Source organism: Gracilinanus agilis, chromosome 3, assembly GCF_016433145.1.
Source record: "Gracilinanus agilis isolate LMUSP501 chromosome 3, AgileGrace, whole genome shotgun sequence".
Classification (NCBI taxonomy): domain Eukaryota; kingdom Metazoa; phylum Chordata; class Mammalia; order Didelphimorphia; family Didelphidae; genus Gracilinanus; species Gracilinanus agilis.
Genome location: NC_058132.1, coordinates 85,240,856 through 85,260,660, shown reverse-complemented (window position 1 = coordinate 85,260,660; position 19,805 = coordinate 85,240,856).

Below are 19,805 nucleotides of genomic sequence, written 5' to 3'. Positions count from 1 at the left end.
GGATGCAAGGAAAAGGAATTCTAGGAAGAGAAAAGAATTTTGGTGAACATAGTTCTGGGGTACAAAATTCCAACTATACAATATGTATGTATTTTACTTCTGGTTGATGGGAGGGAAAGATAAAAAATGGACTTTTTATCCAGTGTTCACTATCTCACAAAAAAAGTTAGGGAAATTATGCATAAGAGATATTTAAGTTTAATCTAAAGGACAAGAAAGTAAGAATCCCAACAAGGTAGCAGTGTTTTGAAATAACACTGGACAGTAAAGACGCAGAATCAATCTGATTATTTCATAGCTGTCCATAGACTGAAGTAAATGATAATGGACCCATGGATTGGACTGAACTTTAAACCTTAGTAGTCCTTTCCTGTTGTGAGATTTTGTGAGTTGTCAGGCCCTGTGAGAAGCCGCTACTTGTATGAGCTCAGAGAGTTCCATGCATTTACCACAGCTCCTTTGAAAAATTATGAATTTCTGCTTGATATCATATTAATTGATGATTTATTTAATTAATGACCTAAATGAGATATTCAGGGTCTTGTGCTCTGACATGTTAAGGAACTGTAGTCCACAAATTAAAAGGGTTTCCTTAAGATTCTATCCTTTCTTTCTATTTAGTATGAATCAGTGTTCCTTCTCCCACCTAGACTTCTCCTTTCCTCATGTCACTCTCTCAGTCCTTCTGCCACATCCTTCTTCCTTCTTTCCTCTGTATTTAATAATATGTACACATTAATAGGGAAAGGCAAAACTCTCTGTCAAAAGGCAAAGCCTTTATGATAGAGAGGAAAGTCCTTACTATTAATGACAGGTTTTCCTGATAGAAAATTATTCTAAATTGAATCCTAACTAGCAGAATATAAATGGATGTCTAAATCTATGTGATGTATGAAACTATAGATAACTGCTCCCTTATAGAGAGAAGGAGTCATAAAATGGAAATATGAACAGTATATGCCATACATGACAAGTGATTATCTTACAATTTGGAGGGAATAATAGTACCAGGTTCAATTGCATTTCAATCATTACTTATGTTGAATTTTCTAAATTCTAAAAGTTGAAAAAATATAAAGAGCAACTCTCATATTTTCTTATCATCATTCAATGGATAATCTTGTGCATTCCTCAGTTATGTAATATAGAAAATCATACTGCCATATTTGCATGGGGCAAGTTGGCAGTTTGCCCTAGTTAGAATGTGGAACTTGGCATGAGCCATGTGGCTGGAGCCACCTGGCAGTTGGAGCCAGGGATATTAATAGACCTGGCAGACCCTGACTTACTTCACTTCATTTCATTTCTCACTTTGCCCTCATACCCCTTTGAGATCCGGGAGGTGGGAGTGAGAACATGGGTAGGATTTTAGGATTTAGGCTAGAATAGGGTCAAACTAATTCTGTAGGACAATACTGTCATCATATCTGGCAAACCAAACCATCCTTTAGCCAAAGAATAATTTTATTTTATTACCAAAGAAACCATATCATTCTGACCCAGGGATGTCTGCCCTGGGTCAGCAGAAGAGCATTGAGGAAAAGCTTACAGCAACTTAAGCCTGAGCAATCATTTATCCTAGCTCTTAGTTTTACCTAAACCTCTTTCCAATCCCCTTTATCTAAACTTGATTATCAATAAACCCTAGTTTTAATCCAAGAACTAGTTGTTTGTTTACCTTCATCTAAAGTCTAATAAAGTTAGAAATTCACTAATTATTCACTAATAATAGTGAACATTCTAAGTGCTGCAGCCAAAGTAAACTCCATTATTGTAAGCAGGAAGTGCCATATCTCCCTTCCTATCTTACTTCTATTAACACCAATAGGAGTTCACTTCCTCATCTAGACAGGGGTTGTAGAACATTCACCTTAAAGGAGCTTTGTGCCTAGCTTGAGAGAGTTTCTCCTATCTCTCTGGTAGCTTTGTGGGCCGGATCCTTGATTCATTTATATTCACTTTCAAGAAAAATTTACAAGCTTCTGGGTTAAGATGGCGGCAGAGTATAAGCAGCTTGCTTAACCTCTCCTAACCCGCACATATAGGACTCCTCAAGAAGACATAAAAACAAATCCAGAAGAACAAAGAGACCCCACAATAGGGTGCATCATAGAAGTTATGTGGAATCGAGGCATTTCCATTACATAAGGGGGTGAAACAGCTCTCACTAAAACATGAGCTGAACAACCCCCTCTCCCCCACACCACCTACAATGCCAAAGCCAGCGCAAAAGAGTTAGAGCAATTTAGGGGCATTCGTTAAGTCCTTGACAGCCACCTGGGAACACAAGTGCTTGCTCCAGGAAAGCAGCAAGACTTAAGACCCCAAGAAGCTAAAGAACGTGCAGACTTTGAACAAAGACCTTGAGCACAGGCATGGACCTTGGGTTGGGACTGTTATGTGGAGATGGAAAGCATGGAATCCCTGCAAAGATACAGGGACAGCCTCACCCAGAATTCCAGGGGACCCCCATGGAGAACTTTGGGTGAGGGGGCAGTTGAGAGGAATTGGCAGTTACTTTGTGGAGGTTGAAGTGAGCAGACACTCTGCTTACTACTCTAGACTTGGGGATCACTTGGGTGGCCATTGTTGCATAGCCAATGTGGTTACTACATAAGGATTAGCCTGTTTAATAGGGTTAGTCTTTATCAACTTCAATACAACAAATAGTGATCAGAGAATAAAGATATTCATTAATAGCAAGAGAGCAAGTTTTAGAAGATCTGTAGGTTCTTACATTTTTGCTTTGGATGTGTTTCAAAGGTGTTTGCATTGCATGCTTTAGGGCTAGTGCTTGCAACTTATAATTCTTGCAGATTTGGATTTTTTGTTTGTGATAATTTGTTACATATGTTATGATGCAAGCATTCCAAAACCTGTTTTTCCCCTTGTTTATACTTTCCTTTTTCCCTCCTTAGATAGGGGTAGATAGTATAGAAAGAAATAGCATAGCAAGACTGTTAAGGGGTTTGGAATAGGACATTTAGGAAGTGATTTAGGTTTAGTGTAAACAGGGTAATCTATGCTACAATATCTTAAGCCTGCAGAATTTCCCATGGAAATTCCTACTAGAAGAGGGGGAATTTACTGTTATGTGGAGATGGAAAACATGGAATCCCTGCAAAGATACAGGGACAGCCTCACCCAGAATTCCAGGGGAACCCCCTGGAGAACTTTGGGTGAGGGGGCAGTTGAGAGGAATTGGCAGTTACTTTGTGGAGGTTGAAGTGAGCAGACATTCTGCTTACTACTCCAGACTTGGGAATCACTTGGGTGGCCATTGTTGCATAGCCAGTGTGGTTACTACATAAGGATTAGCCTGTTTAATAGGGTTAGTCTTTATCAACTTCAATACAACAAATATTTAGTGATCAGAGAGTAAAGATATTCATTAATAGCAAGAGAATCAGTTTTAGTTAAGTGCCTTCATCCCCTCCTTTGCAGGGGGAAGGGCAGCTTCAACCTAAGAGTTCAGGGTCACCTTTCATTATCCTAAAACCCTCATTAACCTCTCTAGTTTTCCTTGTTATTTCCTAATATAACCTTTACCTTCAATATCTGTGCCTGGAAATTATTTGGGGAATACTCACAACTCAGTCTGGACATCTAGTTTGAATCCTGTCTGCTGCCAGTTTTAAGAAGATCATCTATGTCCTCAACAGTTATATAGCTAGCTTCTACTTACTCATCTATCAGACCTATGAGAAATATAAATTAAAGAAAAGGAACATCATTGTGGTTTCGGCCATAACAGAAACATACCAGAAGAATCTCATCCTGTCTTCATTATCAACTGAAGCAGCAACTGTTAGAGGGGGAGGGGTTTGAGATCCAGAAGTGTTTTACCTCCTCCTTCCTCACTGAAGCCTGTCAATCTGTGGCTCTTGACTTGATGCTCTATTTGGCCCTGACACATTTATCTGCTTCTCCAAATTGTGTTATCATCATCATAACATGACCCAGTGCAGAGGGTCTGTGGAAGCAGCCCCCTGAGATTGTTAAAAGAGCTTTAGGCAGAGGAACAAGCAAGGGGACCACCAGGAGACTTGACCCTGAGAACAACTAGATCTGAGACCTCAGGAACCTAAAGAGTGCAGAGCGACCCTGGGTGTCAGTATAAACCTGAGAGGGCACTCGGCTCACAATGGCAAGCCATTCACAAGAACCCCAAAAGAGAAATATCAACACAAAGAAATCTTTAACACTCAACAACTTTTACACAAAGAATATCCAGACAACAGAGCAAACAGCAGAGGAGAACAAACAAATAATCAGATCCAAAGTTTCCCAAAAGAATGAAAACTGGTCACAAGCTCTTGAAGAGTTCAAATCTGAGATGATGAGAAAGATAGAGATCTGGCAAGAAAATAACAGTTTAAAAGGCAGAATTTTGTAATTGGAAAGTGAGGCTCAGAAATAAAATGAACTGATAAGCAAATTGAACACCAGAAATGACCAGATTGAAAAGGAAAACCAGTCCCTAAAGGCTAGAATTGAGCAAACAGAAGCTAATGATCTCTCAAGACAGCAAGAACAAATAAAGAAGAGTCAAAAGACTGATAAAATAAAAGGAAACATGAAATATCTCAAAGAGAAGTTGACAGATCAAGAAAACGGGTCTAGAAGAGACAATTTGAGAATAATTTGTCTTCCTGAAAAAGCAGAAATTAATAGAAATTTGGACTCCATACTACAAAAATTATTCAGCAAAACTGCTCTGAAGTTCTACAACAAGAGGGAAATATAGACATTGAAAGGATCCATAGATCATCCTCTATTTAGACCCTGAAAAGACAACCCCCAGGAATATAATAGCCAAAATCAAGAGCTTCCAAGTAAAAGAAAAAAATTTTACAAGGAGCCAGAAAGAGACAATTCAGATGGTAAGGATCACCAATCAGGATGACACAATATCGGCAGCCTCCACACTAAAAGACCGCAAGGCTTGGAATATGATATTCAGAAAGGCAAGCAAGCTGGGTCTACAACCAAGGATCACCTACCCATCAAAACTGACTACCTATTTCCAGGGGAAAGTATGGGCATTCAATAAGATAGAAGATTTCCAAGTATTTGCACAGAAAAGACCAGGACTAAATGGAAAGTTCAATATCCAACCACATATTCTTCTGTGGAGAAATGTTATGTGTAATTCTCTGTAGTGAACTCTATTCACTATTATAGTATTCACTATTATAGTAATTAGAAGAATTATTCATAAGGAGAGGTTGGAGTACTAAATGATCTGAGATGATATGGGGGTGGGAAAGAGGGGGGTGAATAGTAGAGGTCACCACGAGAAACTTGAATGAATAAGAATAATAGGATATTCTATTACACACAAAGAGGGCATGGGAAGAGGAGGGGATGAATACTATTATAAGAAGGAGAGGAAGAGAGCATTAAGTGGTAATATTTAAACCTTACCCTCAGTGGAATTAACCCTCAGAGGGAAGACTAGCTATATCCATTAGGATCGAGAAGTCTATCTAACCCTACTGAGAAAGTCAGAAGGGATAAACCAAGGGGAGCAGGGGAGTGGGGAGGTCAAAAACGGGAGGGAAGAAGGGGGAGTGAATTCATTAGGCCTTAAAAATAAAAAGAGGGGAATAATAAGGGAGGGGGTAGAAAGGGAAGTAAATCAAGGGAGGGGACAAGGGTTACTGGCTTAAAGCAAAGCACTGGTTTAAAAGGAAATAGTGTCAGAAGAAGGGGTAGAACTAGGAGAGAATAACAAAATGTCAGTGAATACACAACTGATAATTATAACTCTGAATGTGAATGGGATGAACTCGCCCATAAAACTGGAGCAAATAGCAAAGTGGATTAGAAACCAAAAGCCTACCATACTTTGTCTACAAGAAACACATATGAGGCAGGTGGACATACACAGGTTTAAGGTAAAGGGCTTGAGCAAAATCTTTTGGGCTTCAAATGAGAAGAAGGCTGGAGTGGCAATCATGATTTCTGACAAAGCCAAAGTAAAAATAAATATGATTTAAAAAGTCAGGGAAGGTTATTACCTCCTGATAAAGGCAGTATAGTGTGTAAATAGAATTAGCCAGATCCCATTAATAGTCAAGAATCTGCTCAACCCAGGCGTGCTAATGATGTCACTCCCACCTCCCTTAGTGGGGAGGGGAGACGAGTTACCCACACGTGACAATAAGTAACAAATCAAGAATAAGGGACTGCCCTTTGGGCAGTCCAAATCAATGTAGAAACTGCCATTTGTCCATTTGAATTAGAGGTGGACCACAGGAAGTGATGAAAGACATGATCTCTTTAAGTAAGTGAGTGAACTTCCTGTGGGGCAGTTGCCGTCTGGAACTGGAGGAAGCAGCATCTCCTGAGACCACAGACAGCTTATACTCTGTATTGTCACGTGGGTAAGTTAGGCTGGCTTCCTTGGCCTAGCTGGGCCAATTCTAAACTCTGCTTATCTGGCTGTTGGGCCTTGCGGCTTACAGCTTCATTTATTTAGACTTCTGACCTCCCTCTTCTCTTTATCCCTACTTACCTTCCTGATTGTAAATAAACTCCTCAACCCGATGCTGACTTGGGTCTGATTTAATTACGGAATCAACCTGAATTGTTGATTCCTGGCGGCCACATAGTTTTAAGATATAACTATAATAACTAAAATTTTAATTCTTACAATAGACAATGAGGAAATAACAGTGCTCAATATGTATGCACCAAATGGCGTAGCATCCAAATCCTTAAGGGAGAAACTAGCAGAGCTCAAGAAGGAAAGAGATAATAAAACCATACTAGTGGGATATCTAAATATTCCTCTTTCACATCTAGATAAATCAAATGAAAAAAATTAATAAGAAAGAGATGAGAGGTGAATGAAGGATGGTTCAACATTAGGAAAAGCATCCACATAATTGACCATATCAACAATCTAACAAACAAAAATCACATGATTATCTCAATAGATGCTGAAAAAGCCTTTGACAAAATACAGCACCCATTCCTATTGAAAACCCTGGAAAGTATAGAAATAGAAGGACCTTTCCTAAAAATAATAAACAGTATATACCTAAAACCATCAACAAGCATCGTATGCAATGGGGATAAATTAGAAGCCTTCCCAATACGATCAGGAGTGAAACAAGGATGCCCATTATCACCTCTATTATTTAATATAGTACTAGAAACACTAGCAGTAGCAATTAGAGAAGAAAAAGAAATCAAAGGCATCAAAATAGGCAATGAGGAGACTAAGCTATCACTCTTTGCAGATGATATGATGGTCTACTTAAAAAATCTTAGAGAATCAACTAAGAAGCTTGTAGAATTAATCAACAACTTTAGTAAAGTTGCAGGATACAAAATAAATGCACATAAATCATCAGCATTTCTATATTTCCAACACATCACAGCAGCAAGAGGTAGAAAGAGAAACACCATTTAAAATTGCCCTGGACAATATAAAATACTTAGTAATCTATCTACCAAAACAAACACAGCAATTATATGAAAACAATTACAAAACACTTTCCAAACAATTAAAACTAGATCTAAACAATTGGAAAAACATTGATTACTCATGGGTAGGATGAGCTAACATAATAAAAATGACCATTCTACCCAAATTAATTTCCTATTTAGTGCCATACCTATCAAACTACCAAAAAACTTTTTACTGAACTAGAAAAAACTATAACAAAGTTCATTTGGAAGAACAAAAGATCAAGAATATCAAAGGAAATATTGAAAAAAATGTGAAGGAAGGGGGCCTTGCAGTGCCAGATATTAAACTATACTATAAAGTAGCAGTCATCAAAATGGTATGGTACTGGCTAAGAGACAGAAGGGAGATCAGTGGAATAGACTTGGGGTAAGTGATATCAGCAAGACAGTGTATGATAAGCCCAAAGAGCCCAACTTTTGGAACAAAATCCACTATTTGACAAAAACTGCTGGGAAATTTGGAAAACAATATGGGAGAGATTAAGTTTAGATTAATATCTCACATCCTACACCAAGATAAATTCAGAATGGGTGAATGACTTGAATATAAAGAGGGAAACTATAAATAAGTTAAGTGAGCAAAGAATAGTATACTTGTCAAATCTCTTGGAAAGGAAAGATTTTAAAACCAACAAGAGTTAGAGAAAATTACAAAATGTAAAATAAATGATTATGATTATATTAAATTAAAAAGCTTTTGTACAAACAAAAACAATGCAGCCAAAATCAGAAGGGAAACAACAAATTTGGAAAAATATCTTTATAACAAAAAATTCTGACAGCGGTCTAATTACTCAAATATACAAGAGTATATTTATACAACCAATTGTATAAAAAATCAAGCCATTCCCCAATTGATAAATGGGCATGAACATGAATAAGCAATTTTCAGATAAAGAAATCAAAAGTATCAACAAGCACATGAGGAAAAGTGTTCTAAATCTCTAATAATTAGAGAAATGCAAATCAGAAAAACTCTGAGGTATCACTTCACACCTAGAAGATTGGCTAAAATGATAGAAGGGGAGAGGATGTGGCAAAATTGGGACATTAATGCATTGCTGGTAGAGTTGTGAACTGATCCAACCATTCCGGATGGCAATCTGGAACTTTGCTCAAAGGGCTATAAAAGAATGCCTGCTCTTTGATCCAGCCATACCATTATTGGGTTTGTACCCCCAAAGAGATCATAGATAAACAGACTTATACTAAAATATTTATAGCCACGCTCTTTGTGGTGGCAAAAAATTGGAAAATGAGGGGATGCCCTTCTATTGGAGACTGGCTGAACAAATTGTGGTATATGCTGGTGATGGAATACTATTGCACTCAAAGGAATAATAAACTGGAGGAATTCCATGTGTACTAGAAAAACCTCCAGGAACTGATGCAGAGTGAAAGGAGCAGAGCCAGAAGAACATTGTACACAGAGACCAATACACTGTGGTAAAATAGAATGTAATGGGCTTCTGTACTAGCAGCAATGCAATGACCCAGGACAATTCTGAGGGACTTATGGAAAAGAACGCTACCCACATTCAGAGGAAGAACTACAGGAGTGGAAACAGAAGAAAAACAACTGCTTAAACACATGGGTTGAGGCAGATATGATTGGGGATGTAGACTTGGAACTACCACACCAATGCAATTATCAACAATTTGGAAATAGATCTTGATCAATGACACATGAAGAAACCAGTGGAAATGTGCATGGGCTATGGGTGGGGGAAAGTTGGGGGGGTTATGGCTAAAGTAAGAACATGAATCATGTAACCATGATAACTTTTCTAAAAAATAAGTATTATTAAATATTAAAAAAAAAGGAAAAATTTACTACAGAAACAGACAAATAGATGAGTATTCACACACTGAGAAGGGAATTCATGGACAATGATCTTGAAAACCAATCTCATTTATAGAAAAGTGGGTATAAAATAGAGAAGTATGTGATATTCCATGATCAAATCAAGGTCTATCAATAGAGGAAGATAGGGTGTGGTTGGTTGGCTCAGTGGATTGAGAGCCAGGCCTATAGACAGGAGATCTTGGGTCAAACCTGGCCTCAGACAGATTGCGTGACCCTAGACAAATTTCTTAACCCCCATTTCCTAGCCCTTACCACTCTTCTGCCTTGGAAACAACACACAGTATTGATTCTAAGATGGAAAGTAGGTAAGTGTTTAAAAAAATAAGAGGAAGATAATCCTGGTGATCACAAAAAGAGAAGAGCTTACGGGGAGTGGTCAAGGAGGAGAAAAAATTTTTTAAAAGAAGTAGGAGAAAAAAATTGGTCTTGTTTAGATGTTTAGAGGTCTTTCCACTCTAAATTAATAAGTTGAATTATCCAGTGGATTAGGAAAGATGGAATAGGGCAATTGGAAACCTTTTGAGCAATTTTCACTTAGAGAAGTGAAAGAAATGGACTTAGGGAGAAGATTTTGGTGAAAAAAAAAAAAACAACAGCTGTACAAAAAAGAGATCAGTCATGGGTTGAATGATCACAAATATGGTAGGATAGGTACCTTACCAGGGGGCAGTGTTCTCTCTGACACTTGCAAGATTTGGCTTTGTTCTGGAAATGAGACACAATGGAAAGGGAGAATACACTGGGCAAGCTCTAGAAGATAGTAACAGAAACTAGCTAAAGGCAGATGCCCATAATGCGTACCTTGCAAGTTTTGATTATATTAGGAATACAGAGGGGAAAATAAAAGAAAGTCCAGATAATTATAGGGCTCATTAACCAGAAAACAAAGAAAAGCCAAAAGAACAGATAATAAAGAAAATGAAATAAATTCTTTTCTGGAAAGTGGTGGAAAATAAATTTTTAAAAAATTAATGAACAGGAATATAAATAAGGATTATAAGAAATAAAATTAGGATTTGGGTCCTTAGAATTAAAAAAAACTTTTTAAAAATATATAAGAATTGTTTAGATAGGTAGAGTCAGAGAAATAGAGAGAAAGGCCTATTCTAGCTAGCCACATGGGTGGTCTAAGCCTGGCCACCACCACACCCATGCTCACTGATGTAACTTGATGCCTAGCCTTGGTGACATAAGTGCCATAGCTCTAGGAGTACAGGGATTCAGGTAGGATACCATACGTAATCCTGGAAAAGGATTCCCTTCATACAATTCCCCCTTTGATTCTTTGGGAAACCAGAATGTTAACTCTCCTCATTTGGGCTTTCTAGGAGATTAATATGTCAGATCTCCCCAATGAATCATTCCATATATGTAGCCTATACCTCTAAAGATTCTCCTACTAGAGATGTATAAAACATTGCACTTTACATACAAGGAATTACAACATTTTGGGGAACAGGATGGAAAGAAAAGGGAAAAGGAGAAAGAAAACAAAAAAGTGATTGGTAGATGTATTGACAAAAAGCCAATTAGAGGACAATCCCCTTTGTCATAAGATGTTACATTCCACATAAATGATAGGTTCAACCCCCTTCAGTTCATCTCTGTTCATTATATCTATATACCAAAGTTCACTCTGAATCTTTTGATGTAGCATATGATTTCAGGAAGCATCCTTATGACATCTTCTCCAGAAGATCCATTTTCTTGATTTGGGGTATTGGAGAGTTTTTCTTCCTAAAATTGCCTTTAAAGATCTTAAACTTTGGATTTTAAGATAATTATACTATCCCTCCTTAGGAGGATATTGATCAACATTAGAATCCCCCCAGGATACATGGCTGAGTTATAAAGTATATGAATCAATTCTCAAAAGAAAACCAAAACCCCCAAAACCAAATGGAAGAGAAAAAAATTAAATTCTGGTTAAAAAATATGTATGTATATATACACATGTATATGTATGTATGTATATCAAAATCTGATGTATATAAAATTATGAGTAAAAAATAAAATCATAACAGGTCCTTGAATCACCACAAAGCTCTGTTAAAGTGCCTTCTGTTCTACAAGTGTGTGGCACAATTGCAGTAGTATTGCACTTACCTATCAGCAGCCAGGACTATGGAAAATAGCCATAGTATACAAAGAGGAGATAAAAGTCTGAGGTAAAAGGGAAGTATGATTCCCTGGTCTGATTTTACCTTCAAACTCAGGGAGAAGGGAGCCAAAAGAAAAGCCAAACGAAGGTACTTGTAGAAACCTGGCCCCGGGGAAGTCCAACATCTGAATTTGTCAAACAGCCACTTCCTTGAACCTCAAAACAAGTCCTGTCTTGGTGTAGATTTTCATCGGTCCCACAGGGGTTGTCTCCTTGACCTTGTGCATCTTTGCACTGTGCAGTGACTCCTTAGTAATCCCTTCTTCTGAAATTAGACACAATCATTAGTTAAAGTCCCATAACATTTAATAATCAATGGTAGATTTCCATAGCCTAAAACTTTGGGGTATTATTATTATTATTATTATTATTATTATGATTATTATTATTATCATTATTATTATTATTAGGGCTAATACATATTGTAAACTTAACCTTCAAAATCAAGAACAATAATACTGATTCCATGTACTCAAGCACAAAAAAAAAGAAAAAATCAAATGCTTATTTAAAATTTAGAGAAAAACAATAATAAAAAAAATGTCAGAAATTCATATTGTACATCCCATTTGACAATGGGTCAGCATAAAACAAAGGTTGCTTACTCAAAATTGAGCTTTTTTTCCTCTTTAACTTGGCCATGATCCAAGTGTACACAAGTACAAGCGTACACAATTTTTTCACCAGGTAAAAGCTTGTTATAGACAGTAGTACAACAGCTAATGCCGATAAAAGAGTTCATCCAACTTCTCTATGGACTTTCATAATGGTATTATCTGTCTCTTGTCCAATCATAGGAAAAGGGTACAAATAAAGACAACATAACAGAGCTAATAACCAAAACGTAATAATTGAAGTTAACATTATAAAATGGAATATTTTAGATTAGATTAATATGTAAACTGAAAAACAAAATTAAATCTAAAACTAACAAGCAGGAAATAACGATATTTTGTGACAGGATAGTCACTCAGTATAAGCAGAGTACCCATTTTTCATGTGAACAATGAATCCAAGAGTCCTTTTCTCCAATTTTAATAGCTGTTGGAGTAGTTTGCTGGAAATTAGTTATATATACCTTGTCTCCTGGATATAGATCTGTTTTTAAGATTGCTTTACCTAGACTTCTCCTCTATGAGGAGGGGAACAGACTGAAACAGTTTGCATCAATAAGACAGTGGGGTATGAAAAGGCTTAAAATTCACCTCTAGCTTGTCACAGTTACATTAAAAACTCTAGGTTCTTAATTTCCATAGAGTTTATTAATAATAACTTGAAATAAAGAAAGCAGATAGGGAGAGGTTTAATGCCCATTTTCTACTCTAAGTCTGACCACATGTTGAATCTCCCTCATAACTCTTCATCTGCCTCTCATGCCGCCATCCTGGGAGGTAGAGAGCCAGAGCACACCCTTCACACCTTCCTTTATCCTCCTGCATATACCACCTGTGTGGTAAAGTCCAATAGGTATGCAAATGGGATGCAGGAATTCAGTCTACAACTGCTGAACTGGTGGAGGGGATTCCATTTTTACAAGCCTCTTTGAAATACCTTCCCCTCCTGTGTACCATCATACATCTTGATTGCTTTGGCCATATCCTTGGCCACTCCTCTGGCTGTACTTCAGGTCATTCTGACCATTTTTCTGTGGTACCCCACAGTGATTACAGATTCCTTGGCATGGTGTGTTATGTTGTAAGTTATCATTTATCCCATTACAATCACTGATCCTGTTGAAGTATCTATTATTATTGTTATCATTATTATTTCTCAAGCCTCTTCTGTTTCTATTTTTTCTTGGTTCCTCTTTCTACAATCCGTAGCTACATGATCCTCCCTTCCACAAAAGTGCATGTGATTGGTGGTCTCATGAACTCCTTTAAAGGGGTTATGACTTCAGCTTGTCTTACAGCTCTTTCTTTTACTTGTTCCTCTAATTCATGTATTTACATGATTAGGGTTAAATAAGAAATAATTTTTTTATTTGAAAATCATGTATTACACGATTAGGGTTAAATAAGAAATCAATTCAAGGCAATAGAACTAAAAATAAATATAGACTTATAATAATAATAATGATGGTTATTTTTAATTATTATTATTTTGGAAGTAATAGATCATTGAATTAGTATATCCAATTAATATTGCATTTAACTAATTTGGTATAATTTGATTTTATCTATGCAATTAAATATTACTAATTTTATTTTATTAACATCTTTTATTTAATTTGATTAAATTCAATGTGATGTATTTAATCATGTTTAATTATATTTTTAAAGTTTTTTTAATTGCCTGTGTTTTTATTTTTCCTCTGTGGATGATGTAGTGCTGGCATGTAGTGATTGTTGTGTACCTTTAGCTACAGTCAGGAGCACAGAGCCTCAACCACCTGCTAGGAAGCTAGAGAGGTCTGAAACCAGGTTCATGTGGGTGGCTTGTGGGATCCCTGGTATGGGCTTTCTCTTTAGTCCTCACCCTCAAAGTCCAGAGCATGAGAAAGCCCCAGAGTTGGGATCTAGTAGGGTGGTTGTGGGCTGGCTTGTCAGCATGACCCTCACACCCTGGAGCAGAGAACCCTGCTGCACTTGTACACAGTACCAGAACATACTGCATGTGGCTAGGGCTTGGTAGTCATTAGTCCCAAGCAGGAAGGTGGGAGGAAAATGAGTGGGAATGTGGGGTGATAGGCTCTTACCAGGGCTCCTGCTGTGATCTGGCTGTGAGTGGAGCTTTGCTGGCCATCACCAGGATAAGCTCAGCACTAGCCATAGCAGCTGTGGTGGGAGCACAGCCCCTAATCTCATAAAGAAATCTGGAAGGTTGGTTTGTCCTTCAAAAGTCACCAAAATGCCAGAAATAAAAATAGAACTCAGGTCCTTAGAATTTTTATAATGTTTATTTGAATTACTTTGATAGGTTTAGCTTGGCTGATTAGATATTTCTTTGGATTTGACTCACAAAAAAGTTAAAATATCTCTGAAAGGAATAGCTTGCCTAGCAGCTGTACATTCAGTTAAAGAATTCACAAATAGTAGTATTTAATCAGTGGAGAAAAACAGGAAGAAGCATCAGATAAAATAAGAAGCAGTTCAGAGCTCAGTAAAGGTAGAAACCAAGAAAACAATGACTTTAAACACAAGAACAGCTTTTTTTGGCATGGATTAAAAGGGAAATGAGTAATATTCTGTATTAGTCATGAGCATTCCATAGTAACAGAAAAAAACTCATACTAGTTTAGCCTGTACTGAGACAAAAAGTCCATTAGTAGGGAGCGAAAAGTCATGTTGTCTTCTTTAGACTTTATTTCAAGCAATATATTCAGTTCATGATACCATCTTTTAGGAAGGACTTTATAATCTGGAGAGTTTCTAGATGAAGACTATCAGGTGGTTGATGAGCATCTATAACATGCAACATGCAGATTAAAACAATCATCACATACCACTGTGTATTTGACTTTCCAAACAAGTTTCATCTCCCTCCTCCTGCGGATGTCAAGGTAATCTGTGGGAAATTTTGCTGGTTTGTGTATGGAGAAGATGAGAAAATTGAGAAAATTTTATTTGTTTCTTATTTTGCTATTCTATTGAAAAAGTTGCTTTGTTTTGAATAAATGCATAAAATTTGGAACTCAAAAAAAAAAAAGAAATGAAAAAATGACCTGGAGATCTTGAATGGAGGAGATATTAATAAATTATGTAGAATTGGTATATAATGAAGATCTTAACCTACCTTAAACTCCCACACTAATAAAAGTTCCTATCTTTCCATAGCATATCCATATTTATAAAGCATTTTCCTTAGAATAAATTCAAATGGAGAGTTAAGATGGTAAATACAACCTTTGAGAATTCAGCAATACTGGAGCTCTAATTTGGGCTCCGACACTTACTAGCTGTGAGACCCTGGACAATTCATTTAACCTTTATTTCTTTCAGTTTTCTCATTTATAAAATTGGAATCATAATAGCACCTACTACCCAGGGTTGTGAGAAACAAAAGGAATAAGAATTGTCAAATGCTTAGCATAGTATTTGGAGCATAGTAATTGTCACATAAATGCTAACTTTAGTGCCATCTGTATTTTGTATATAAGGAAAATGAGGTTCAATGACTCTTCTCTTTTTGCTTCAATATTTTCTGATTCTCTTTCTCTTTGTGTCTTTTATGCCCTGAAGAACTCTGTAAAGATTCTAGCTGATACCAGTTGCTTGTTTGACTTGTCTCATTAATTTTTATCATTAGCTCATGGAGAATTTTAATCAAAAAATAGTAATAGTGGTTAATTATTGGCACCAGGGAAAAATATTCACTTCATCTGAGAAAGCCTTTACACCTCTGGTAGGCTGTCATGTATTCTGTAGGTGATATGATAATCACATCCTTGGGGAAGATGAGATCAGATAATCTTGTTCCTATAACTAGTGCCTTAGTTAAGCTATACTTACACAAGTGTGTATTTGAGCAGGCAGACACATATGCTTTGAATGCTACCACTTTATACTCTTTCTCTCTAGAACAGAGAGAGACCTGGTGAGTGATCTTTTTGGGCAATCTCAAAAGTAGGAACCTGGGGAGGAAAAAATGATATGGAGCCTGATCCAGCCCTTCTTTGCTGGAGAGAAGGAAAGGAAGCTGGAAAAGGCTCTAGAATAGTATTAGAGATTCCTTTTTAGCACACTGGAATGGAGAAGTGGATAGGGAAGGATTGACACCAATCTGGGGAAGTACTATTTTTTTTTCTCTGAAACCTGCTCCTCACACTGTTATTTAAATACAGATAAGGTCTGGTCTTGGCCTGACCTGGATGTCTCTATAGTTTCTACCTTTCTAATGTCTGTGTTCTAGACTCCTCTTTGGTGTTCCTCTCTCACACTCCTGATCTAATTCCCTCAGTAATCTCTGTCCCCTTTTTTCTTTTCCCCATTGTTGGAGAAATGTCTTTCCCCTCTCTGTTATGAATCCCATCTAACATCTTTTCTTCAGCATCCTCTGGATTTTACCATGACTTCATCTATCCCATTATAACCTCTCTCTCTTCTCATAATTCAGACCTTGTTTTGGCTGAGATGACTCTAATTAGGATGTGAATGAAGGTGAGGGAGCATTAAGGAGTGGTTTCTAGATCATATCCAAATGGAAGCCTTAGAAATTGTGTGTTATCACATCCTGTCTCTCACTAACTCTACTACTGTTGGTTACATAAGAAATCTTTTTAATTTCTGCAACTGAGCACCATCTATTGAATGAGGATCCCTGTATTTAATCCTGAATCCAGGAGTATGCAAAAGTCATGTTGAGCTGGTTAACAAAAGGCAATTATTAAATATTCAATGCAAATAATTATTCCATAGAAATCAGTAAATGATTTATATCTTGATTTGTGTCTTTGTTGATTATCTGTACATAAGAAAGTGATAGAGGAAAATTTAATAATACTGACTAAATTTAAACGTGTTTCATGTGTACATATTTTTTTCAGAGTTGGTTATTATACATTTAACAGCCTAATCTTGTCTGCTTCTTTTATGTAGAAAAAGAAAAGTTAAGCTATACACCATTCCAATAACCATACAAAATTGGGGTTAGAGTTTGGAGATAATCCTGGAATTTGAGTAACTTGACCTCTGAGCCCATGTGACATACCCCATGGTGACTCCTATACTATTTCTATTTCCATAAAACTTGAGACTGGGGTTGACCTTCTGAGTTAAAAAAAATTTTACTTACAAATCCAATTGGACCAGGTACTGAAATGATAGAATAAATGTTTCTCTCTCCTCTCTTTTGTCTGATCCAAGAAAGAAAAAGTTAAAGTGGAAATTACTAGCAACATGTTAATTGCCTGACCTTCTTTTTCTCCTCTCTCAATAATACTTTCTTATCATAGAAACATAGATTTGGAAGGAATATCCTAAGCCATCTTGTTCCATTCATATGTTCACAAGAGTCCTAAAGTGTGAAGGACAAATTTTGGTAAGCATACTTAATATGGCTTCATCCTCCATCCCCTTATGATGGAAAATTGGGAAACTTCAAAGTTATTTCAGTTACAGATTAAGCACCCAGTATACAGAAGCAAATGTGTACACTAACTAGTATTTGATCAACACAAAGATTTCAACTATTAGGATAAGAACTTCCTTTTCAACTATCTGAAGCTGATCACTATCTTGGTTTTGTTTCTTTAAAATCTTTAATTTTATGTAATCAAAATTGTTAATTTTTCTATGCTGAGAACCTTCCTTTTTCATCATAAATTCTTCCTTTATTCATAATTCTGACAAGTAATTCCTTCCATACTCCTCTAATTTGATTATAGTGTCACCTTTTACATCTATATCATGAACTTATTTGGAGCTTATCTTGATTTATGGTGTGAGATATTGATTTATACCTAGTTTTTTTCAGGTGTATAAATGGAGATTTTGAGCCCTTTGGCCTTCATCTTCCAGAAGTCCCTTAGTATTTCCCAAAATGCCATTTAATCTCTCCACCATGTTGAGTGGTCATGTTTCTATAAGTTCTGAGGCTCCACCTCTCTCTCCCTTCTTCCCAAGTGAGGCTGAAGTTAGTTTAGCACCTTTTCATTCTAGTATTTTTATGTTAGTTTATTATTAATAAAACTTTATAAAATACAATGCTTAGCTTTTGCATATTAATTTTTATCTCCACATTTTATGGCTCACTATGAAGGGACTGAACTCTCAAATACTTTTTTAAATAGTCTATCAGAAAGCCAGTAAGTTGCCTAGAACTTGCAGATTCAGCCCACCCAGCCCAAGAGCTGAGAGCTGGGGTTGCCTCTTCTCTCCTGCACCCTACTGTTTCTCCTCCCCCTTGGGTGCACCCCCCACCTGCTTTCACTGTCTCCTGTTGCTACTGTGGTTCTTGCATCACTCCTGCCCTTGTTGGATTTAAAAATCCGTCTGGCAGTCTACTGAACTATTTCTGGCCTGGACAAGCTACCCCCAGCCCCCAAGGTTTCCCAGCACAGTCTTCCTTATCTCCCCCTATCATAAACCTAAAACTGGAGCTATCTTATCTGATGAATATTAACCTTCTTGAGGAATGTTTGTCTATGTTTGCCTGCTTTACAATATTTGCCTATTTAATGTATGTTTGCCAAATGCTTCCAGACCCCTGACCTTGAAACCCCCCCTCCCCAGATGCTTCCTGACCACCTGTCCCTGACACTACCTTGATAATTATGTATGTACCAACCCCCTTCCCCAAACATTTCTATATAAACTCTTGGCTGAGAATTCCAAGGGGTCGTTCAGGCATGCCTCTCTGCCTAGCGACCCTAGCTATTATTGCTAGTAAAGAATGAGGCTCTTCTTGCATATTGCATTGTCAGTGTGATTCTTCCTTTGGCCATGAACCTGGGTTAGGTATTAAAATTTGGGTACGACACCCTGACATCACTACTACTAAGGCGTGCTGGGAAATCTAAGAGCTACTCTGCTGTCATCTCCTACTGCTATCCCTGATTCGAGTCTCTACACTGAGGGTGATGTATTAAAAAACAATCTTTCCACCCCAATCCTTTTGACCTCCACCACCACCCCACATGGGTTTTCCTGTCTGCCCTAGCATTTTCAGAAGGGGAACACAGCATGGAATAGAAAAACCCACGCTATTCAGCCGCACCCTCTTCTACTTTTCTATCAGAATATTTTTATTAATAAAAAAGCTGACTTTGGTCTCCTACTGAAGACTCCTGGCTGGGAGAGTTTTTTCAGAGGGCAGAAAGCCAAAAATTGGTGGATTTGAAGTAGAAGTTTTTTGGATTTTGTCTCTGCCTTTTGGCCAGTTCTTCACATGCAAATACCCTATTGTTCCCCAGCAAGATTTTGCCTTTTTGTGTTTACTCTATAAACAAACTTCTATTCAGTTTTTGTTTGTGTGGTTTTTTTTTTTTGAGAAATAATGCTATTGCAAAGCATGCTTCAATCTCTGCAGTTTATAGAGCAAACTAGTGAGTATTGGCACTGCTTGAATTTTTTACTGGCAGCTTGTATTTTAATTGACTATTTCCCATTCTGTTTACTTCTCCTCAAGAATATAAAACAGGCTAGACTTAGGTTATTTGATGGTGAATGATGTTACTTCTTGATAATGAATTTAATTAGAATCTTCAGTATAGGATATCACAGGATCTGAGACTATGGAAATGGTCAGTTCTGGTTGCTGGTATCTTAAGTTGACTTTCTCGGTCTACCCAAGCCCAAACCAACCAACCCACCAAGTCCTCTCAAAATTGAGATCCTTTCTCGGTCCAAATCCTAC